Source organism: Phalacrocorax aristotelis, chromosome 2 (assembly GCF_949628215.1).
Source record: "Phalacrocorax aristotelis chromosome 2, bGulAri2.1, whole genome shotgun sequence".
Lineage (NCBI taxonomy): Eukaryota > Metazoa > Chordata > Aves > Suliformes > Phalacrocoracidae > Phalacrocorax > Phalacrocorax aristotelis.
Window position 1 is genome coordinate 4,481,075 of NC_134277.1, and position 7,852 is coordinate 4,488,926.

Here is a 7,852-nt window from a genome sequence, read left to right on the forward strand (position 1 = left end):
TCACTCTAACATAGATACCTGCATATGACCAACCGCACAGCTCTCTGGACTCTGTTGGCTCTTTTAATAGCTACAGCTTAGGCAACATTTAGGTTGCAATCAATTGCCTAGAGAGAAATATCCAGTGCCTTTTGAGATGGTAGAGAAATATCCAGTGCCTTTTAGAGGTGGTAGAGTCGCCATCCCTGGAGGTATTTAAAAGACATGCAGATGTGGCACTTCAGGGCATGGTTTAGGAGATATGGTGGTGTTGGATTGACGGTTGGGCTTGATGATCCTGGAGGTCTTTTCCAACCTTAATGATTCTGAGATTCCATTCTATGTCCTAGAGGACCTTTCCTTTCAACAGTTGCTGCTTCAGGAGACCATGGGTCTCCTGCAGCTCCTATACTGTATCTGCTGGTCCCAAGGGAATGTTTTAGATACACATGGTCTACTAACAAAGTTTACAGTTCGGGTGACCAACGCAAGGCTCCAATAGCCTACCTTTCTTGAAGTCAAGAGTACAGTTACCAATAAACTCAGAGTTATTTTCCCTATCTGACCTCACTCCTCTTTCCGGAACCTCAGCCCCACTTGGCAGAAGGGCAGAATTTGTTCTTTCCGCTTCTCAGGTAAATAAGCTAATGATGTCCTCTGACAAACTCTTGTGATTCATGATCAGCTGTTTAAAGAAATTACATTGTGTGAATCATCCTTCCAGTGAAAGTTACATTCCCACTAAAGGCAGTCAACAGAAGGGAATGTGTGTGAGCTTCTCTGATAGAAAGAAAATGGGCAAAGTAGTAATGAACAAGATACAGCAGGAGGTCTGCAAGGGGATTAAATGTATAGGATGAATTACCTATAAGAACTGGCTGGATCAGGATTCTTCAGCTTTCAGTAGAGACTAGCGAGAGGGAAAATAGTGGAGGTTTATAAAAAATGGCACTGAGAAGGTGAATAAGGAAAAAATTTCCACCCTTCCTCCTAATGCAAGAATGAAAAGATGCCAAACAAAAATTAGGGAGGCCTGGTTCAAAACAACACAAAATCTTAACCTAAAATGTTATATGACTTGGCAGATGCTAGAAGCTTCCAAGGGTTCAAAGCAAGTCCGTGGAGGAAAAGTCCATAAAGGCAATTCAATACCACAAGACCACTTCTGGCTCAGAAAGTCTCTGAGACACTTTTCAATAGATGTTAGGAGATAATTTAGGGCACTTATACCTTTTTGCTTGTCTTTTGCTTATATTCTTTCTAGGGTCTTGCAAGGCTATGTGCTGATTTCTGGTCTAACTCTGCAGACATCCTTACATTTGCTATTATCACACCTTGTCACCCAATCCGTCAGCTAAAATTGCTGATTTTTTAGTCTGGTCACTACAATGGGGTATACACAGCTCACACAGCTACCCTGGCATCTGGGAAGCTGAGACATACTTGTTCCTGCCAACTATGTTTGGAGAACTGTTACTTCTAACAGAACGTTCAGGTACACAAGGTAGTGACATCTTACCACTCCTGACTATGAGCAGCTGGACACCACCAAGCAGTGATTTAGGGATTAGATATCTCTGGTTTAGAGATTTAGATATGTAAAGCAAAGATTTCATTTGACATCTTTCAAAAATATATAATGGTATTGACATCCTCACCTCAGGGTACCTTAACATTCAACTTTTCAGCCCTAAGCTCTGTAATCAGGGCAGCAAAAAAATTGGGACAAATTAGGACTAAAAAAGTTTCTTTTAGAATATAATTTTAGAAAAAAATGTAGTTTTAAGGAACTAAATTATTGTGTAATCAGGATGTGCTTCATGGATAAGGGAAAAAAAAGGATGGAGAGGTTTCATTTCAGTAGTTTTTAAATGAAATGTTTTGACAGTTTGGTCTCCATTTTGACATGTTTACTAAAATGCTTGAATGGATCTGGAAAAAAATGTTGTGCTTTTTTTCAGACTGTGTGGGCAAAAAGATGTTTTGGACTCATATGAAATGATAAATATATATTATATAAATTTATTTAATGAGTATATCTATAAATACATGTTATAGGATTTAATATATAAATTACTATTCCAATCTGAACTGAAAGCTTTAGCATTCTTGCAGTTCTACTTATAACCTCTCCATTGCTATGTGCCCAAGTTCCATCCTCCAGCATTTTGGACACTTAGATAAATGAATTTTCTAAGGACTTTCCTTGGTCCATGGTCTCTCTTTCTAGAGACAGACCCCCTCCTGTGATTGTCAGGTTACTTCCGAAACTTCCCTGTCTGCTCATTGACTGTCAGAGAGAGCTCACAGTGTCTGTACCTTAAATGGCATTGAAGTGACTTGGTTTATATGGGACAAATGTGCAATATAATTATCACATACACAATCCAAGTAGTTCTTTCAGGTATAAGTATTACCGTTGAGGAAAGTTATTTACAGAGGTACCATCTGTAAAAGAAGATCTCACTTGTTATGAGCAAGTAACTTGCAAGCAATGTTTTTATTGGGGGGTTGCCAGTAGATGAGCTATCCTCTTCTCAGACAGATACGTGTATGTCAAGTGTTTAATTTCCTTGAATGTAGTCCATTACTCTATCCATTTTTCTAAATATGATCTCTAAAGCATTCTGTGAGCGAAAGGTACTCAGATGTCTATGTTTAGTCCATAAACTTTCTCAAGAAAACTTGGTTTGACTTTTAGCTGAATTTTGCAACAATTCAGTTCCTTGATTTGCATATTCCTGCATGTGGTCTTAAGGTTCAATATCCATGCTAAACTGCAAAGCCATCTTGAAATTTAACACACCAAAAGTTCTGCAGGAACTTTGGTGAAAAAAATAAATTTATTTGAGTTTGGAGCTTCTAATTAAAAAAAAAAAAGTAAGCTCTGTAAATAAATTGGTTAATAATTGTAGTGAGTACACCTTAAATTCAACTCCATCTCACCTTCTTCCTTAATGAGATTGGGTGGGTTCTTTTTGCATGAGGAATGAAGTGATGAAAAACATGAGTAGCATAAATAAAAACCAGATGTGGATGCCTCTTTGTTTTAGATGGTAAGAGCTGTCTAGTCATGCAGATGTAACCACAGTATGCTGATGTGAGAAGGAACATGGCATCAGATGGTGCTAAAGAGGAAGGGAGACAAACGTCAAAATGAACAATCTCAGGAGACAATTGTAAGGGACTAGAAACTTGTCTCAACATTGTTGGCAGGACAATTCTAGCCACCATGGCAACTAGGACAGTTTAACCACCACGGCAATGGAGTAGGACAGTTTAACCACCAAAACCTCATCACCACAGCAACCAGGACAGTTTGATTGTACAGGAACACATATGCATCCTGTTGCCTCAGAGCACATGGCCCTAGTCCTCTGCGCATGGGCCTGGGCCCAGGGTCAGCTGACAGCCTCTGGGGGACTTGGACCCTCTAGACTCTCTAGTGACGTATGGGCATGTGTCCCAATTGCCAAATGGGAGGCATGGGTATGCAAAACAGTCTGAGAACAATGCTATAAAAGGTGAAACCAGCAGATACCCACAGGAGGGAGGGAAAGGAAGAAAGAAGAAAGGAGAAAGAAGAAGGAAGAAAGAAGAATGTTCTCTCACTGGATTCATAGATACATCGGACCAACGGGATGCCACAGATCTGTGGTGGTAGCTATCACAACCCTCTCTCCCTCCCTTTCTCACTCTTTTCTCTCTTTCTGTCCCTTTCCCTCTTTCTGTCCTTTTCTCTTGCATACTTCTTGTTGGCCCAATAAAGTGACTTGGCACTTGACTCTGTTTTGAGTCTTGATTCTGTTTCTGAGAATGTAAAAGAAGCCTAGTCACGATAAAACGTTTGAGTTAATCAGAAGTTAAGCCCAGCTGCCCCCAACCATGCAGAGCTACCTGAGGCTGGTTGGAAAGCAAGGGGGTTTAACCTCTGCCAGATTGTTCAATGAAACAGTGGATCGTGACAGTATCCACCTTATACCACTCAGCTCTATGCTGCTGTCCAGAAGGAAGTTCTCCCATATCCTTAAAGAAACATGGGGGAGTTTCTTTCCTTCCCAAACCTGTATAAAACTAGAATTGGAAGAGAAACCAACAGTTACACTGTGTCTCCATACCTGGTGCTCACTAAGGAAAACATATATTATCTTCTGACAGCACCATTTTCTTTATCTGAGGGCAGGAGGAATAGATACACAATGCCTCAAAAAGCACAAGGCATGAAAATTTGCATTACTTTGTACAGGAAGCAAAGCTGTTTAAGGAGGAGCACCTCCAATACAAGAGTGTAGAAAAAGTCTGTTGTTCAAACTGCACGTTAAGCCCAGGCTGGGGCTCTGGATTTTGTCATGATGAACCTATTAACCTGCTCTTGTCATACCTGAAGTCAGACTCAAGTTTCACCTAGAAGACAACAGCTGATATTGCCACTACTCAGTTGAGATGGGAGCCAATCTACTGATTTCTCTTTATTTTCTTTTTTTCCTGGAAGCGTGGTTCTCAGACTACTTGCATCCAAGATCAAATAATCACAGATGAATCATAAAGCAGGCAGGGCTGCAGTGTGAGAAGTGCTGTGTGGAGACAAGGAAGGGATCACCATGGTTATCAAGGCTCTTGTTAGGGTCACAGTCCTGAGAACACTTGCTCATGTACTTCACTGTGCTATCATGCTAGCAGTGGCACAGGCTGCCCAGGGAGGCTGTGGGGTCCCTTCCCTGGAGACATTCACCCCCCGCCTGGACACGGCCCTGTGCCCCTGCTCTGGGGGTGCCTGCTCAAGCAGGGGGTGGGACGGGGTGAGCTCCAGAGGTCCCTGCCAACCCCCACTGTTCTGTGATTCTGCGATTTTGTGATCATGAACCTTCCCTCTGATTTAGTGAATTTGCTCAGAACTATGCACAATCCTTAAGTGTCAGCAGGCTGTTTAGAAGAGAAAATTGCAATTTTCAGGGACATATTCTTGTCTTCCTCTTGGCTTGTTTTGTCTGGGGGGGGGTGGGTGTGGCAGTTGCAGGAGTAGTGAGATAGCGTGATGAGAGAGTTGTCTTTAAGTAGCACCAGCAGTCAATGTGTTGGTCAGTTAGTTTTTTCAATTTCCAAAATAGAAAAAAGAAAAAATGAAAAACAAATATAACAACGTATTTGTTACTTATCAAAACAGAATTCAAAATCATTTATCACTAAAAAATTAGCACAATAAATTTATTTGTCAATGAAAGATTTTGAGTATCCATAAAAGCAATTGGAAAAAGCAGCATTAGTGTAGCAAGGCATATATATCTATGCCTTCTCTCGTAATCCAGAAATTAATAGCTAGTGGTCTGCGGAAAGGTTCATTGACAGCTCTTTCTGAATTTTCACACACAAATATAAAGAAGCTCAATATATACAAACCTTTTTTGAATAGTATTTTTAATTAGAATTTGTGGTTGTTTCAAAAGAAATCATGCAACCATAAATACAGGTGTAAGGAGTATTCTTTGTCAGTATTTATCTTAGAATAGTGGATATCGTAGTCCGATAAAGAGCCTAAGCCAAAAACATTAGAAGAAAGAGGTGTCCTCTGAAGGCTGAAAGTTGTTTGTAGTTCCTCCTTGCCAACAAATATGGAAAGAACCTTCCACAGTCTTAAAACCTTCATGGACATTTATCAAAATGTGACTGACAAGCAGAAGTCTCCTTTCAGGGAATGCTTATTCTATCCAAATAGCTTAGATACCTATCAGAATGTCTTAGGTCTTTTCTTAAAAACAGTCACCCAAGAAAATTTTCACTCCAAGCTTCAAACCTAAAAGCTGGTTGAAGGTGAATCCACAAGAATATTCTTGCCCTCAGATTGATGGCTTGAGATTTTGTGGCATAAGCCCTCACCCTAACAATTTCTCCTTAATTAAAGCATGATAAAGACACTCGTGAAGCAGATTTGAGGAAGAAGTCACTGATCTATCCAGCTTCCACCTCCAGCTGACACACACCTTCCTTCATCTTCCAGACAGAGTCATCTTTTGCAGCAGCTGAAAGATGCATTACATCCTCCTTACACAGTTCTTACACAGACAGTTCTTACTAGAGTTATTAATGACCAGCCTGTGGCTAAATTCAAAGGTCACACTTCCCATCTGACCTATCTTGACTTATAAGCTGGTTTTGTCACTTTGGATCATTCCACCTTCCTTTATCTCTAGGCACAGACAGATGGCTCACCTAACCCTGCAGTCAAATGGTTTTCTTCTAATTTCTCTCACAGGATGTCTTGAGTTAAATTCCTTGCTGCACTCCTCTTTGTGAGGTGTGACTATAGCCATTGTCTCTGATTCTCACACTCAAAGTTACTTATGTCTTATCTCTGGTGTTCTCTTCTTGCATTAAGTACCTTTGGAGGGAGATTCTTCTCTACTGCTGAAGGAGGACAACTGGAAAAAACTTTCAGCTACAGAAGAAAACCAGCAAAGCTCTTTTCCTTCAAAAGGGGAGAAGATGGAAGCAAACAACACTCTGGTGTGGGTTGCAGAAGGTGTATGATTAGCCTGAGCATCAAATCCATGAAAAGGTTTAAATGGAAGGAGCTTACTGTTAGAACTGTAAATGCCACTCATGGAGTTTTCTCATGTGGGACTGATGCCTTCTGGCTGTTTTATCTGATGCAATTCTTTGTGTGGAATGAGGAAACCATCTTTTATCTAAAGAATGAATTTTGGTTGGTTTATATTTCTTTTGGAGTTTCTTCCCCCCCCCTCATTTTCTTACTCCTTTTATTACCTGTATTTGTTTTTCTTAACACACTGTCTTGGGTCCTACGTGCTACATAGCATTTATTACGTGAAATAGTACCTTCCAATATGAGTCATTAGCGGTGAACAAAGATGTGACTTTAACCGTTACAAAATATCTCCTACTTGCACTCGCATCAAAGGAATAACTGTGACTGTTGCTAGTGGTAGTTTGTCATCATTTAGCAAGCCAGACTCTGTAATAATGAATATGTTTTGTCACTGGAACATAACTGGTAATTATATTCAGATATGGTTTTTTTTTCCCCCTGCTTTTTCCCTGTATATGTATTTTTTCTTTTTCTATTTAAATTGTCCTCCTCTACTTTTGGCTGAAAGCCAATTTTCTTAAATCAAATGTGACAAAGCAAAAGCTAAAATCTTTTTCCTTCACCTGCTAGTAGATATCTTCTCCTGTCCCCATGTTTCATGACACTCTCTGCAGTTGAGTGTGCTTTGGTATGAAATCTGATCCCCTACAGGAGACTGTAGTCTCCCTTACAATCCAGTTCCCTTCTCTGAGCATGAAAATAGTATGCAAAAAATTAAAGGCAGTTCATACAAAATTTCTGTCTTCATCACTTGTAACATGAACATATGAAAACATTAAATTAGATTAAGTATTCACAGCAAGAGTAAACTTGCTCCTTGGGGTCTGTCAAACCTAGTAGAGAAAAGAAAAATAAAAGCTAGTGACTGGAAGCAAAAGCCAGACAAATGTATTTCAGAAATAAAAAATGCTTTCTTAAATAAGTAGGAAAAGAAACCACTGGAGTAATGTACCAGAGGAAGGGGAAGGTTCTTAATCTCTAAGGGATTAATCTAATCAAAGGTTAGATGTGCCTGCAGTGTAGATGCCTGTAGCTGAGCTAATTCTTGATTCCCTTTCCGGTCCAAGGAAATCTAGTTCATACAGTCACCAGAAATCAGTGCATGAATCACCAAAATCTAAGGGAGACATGTAAAAATAAATGAGAAAATTCACATCTTAAAAGTGTTATTTCTCTCCACTAATTTTAAAAGAACCTTGGGCCAGAAAAATGTACCCATAGAGCCAACATCTGAAGATGGGTGAGATGAATCCCACTCTAGATATCTTC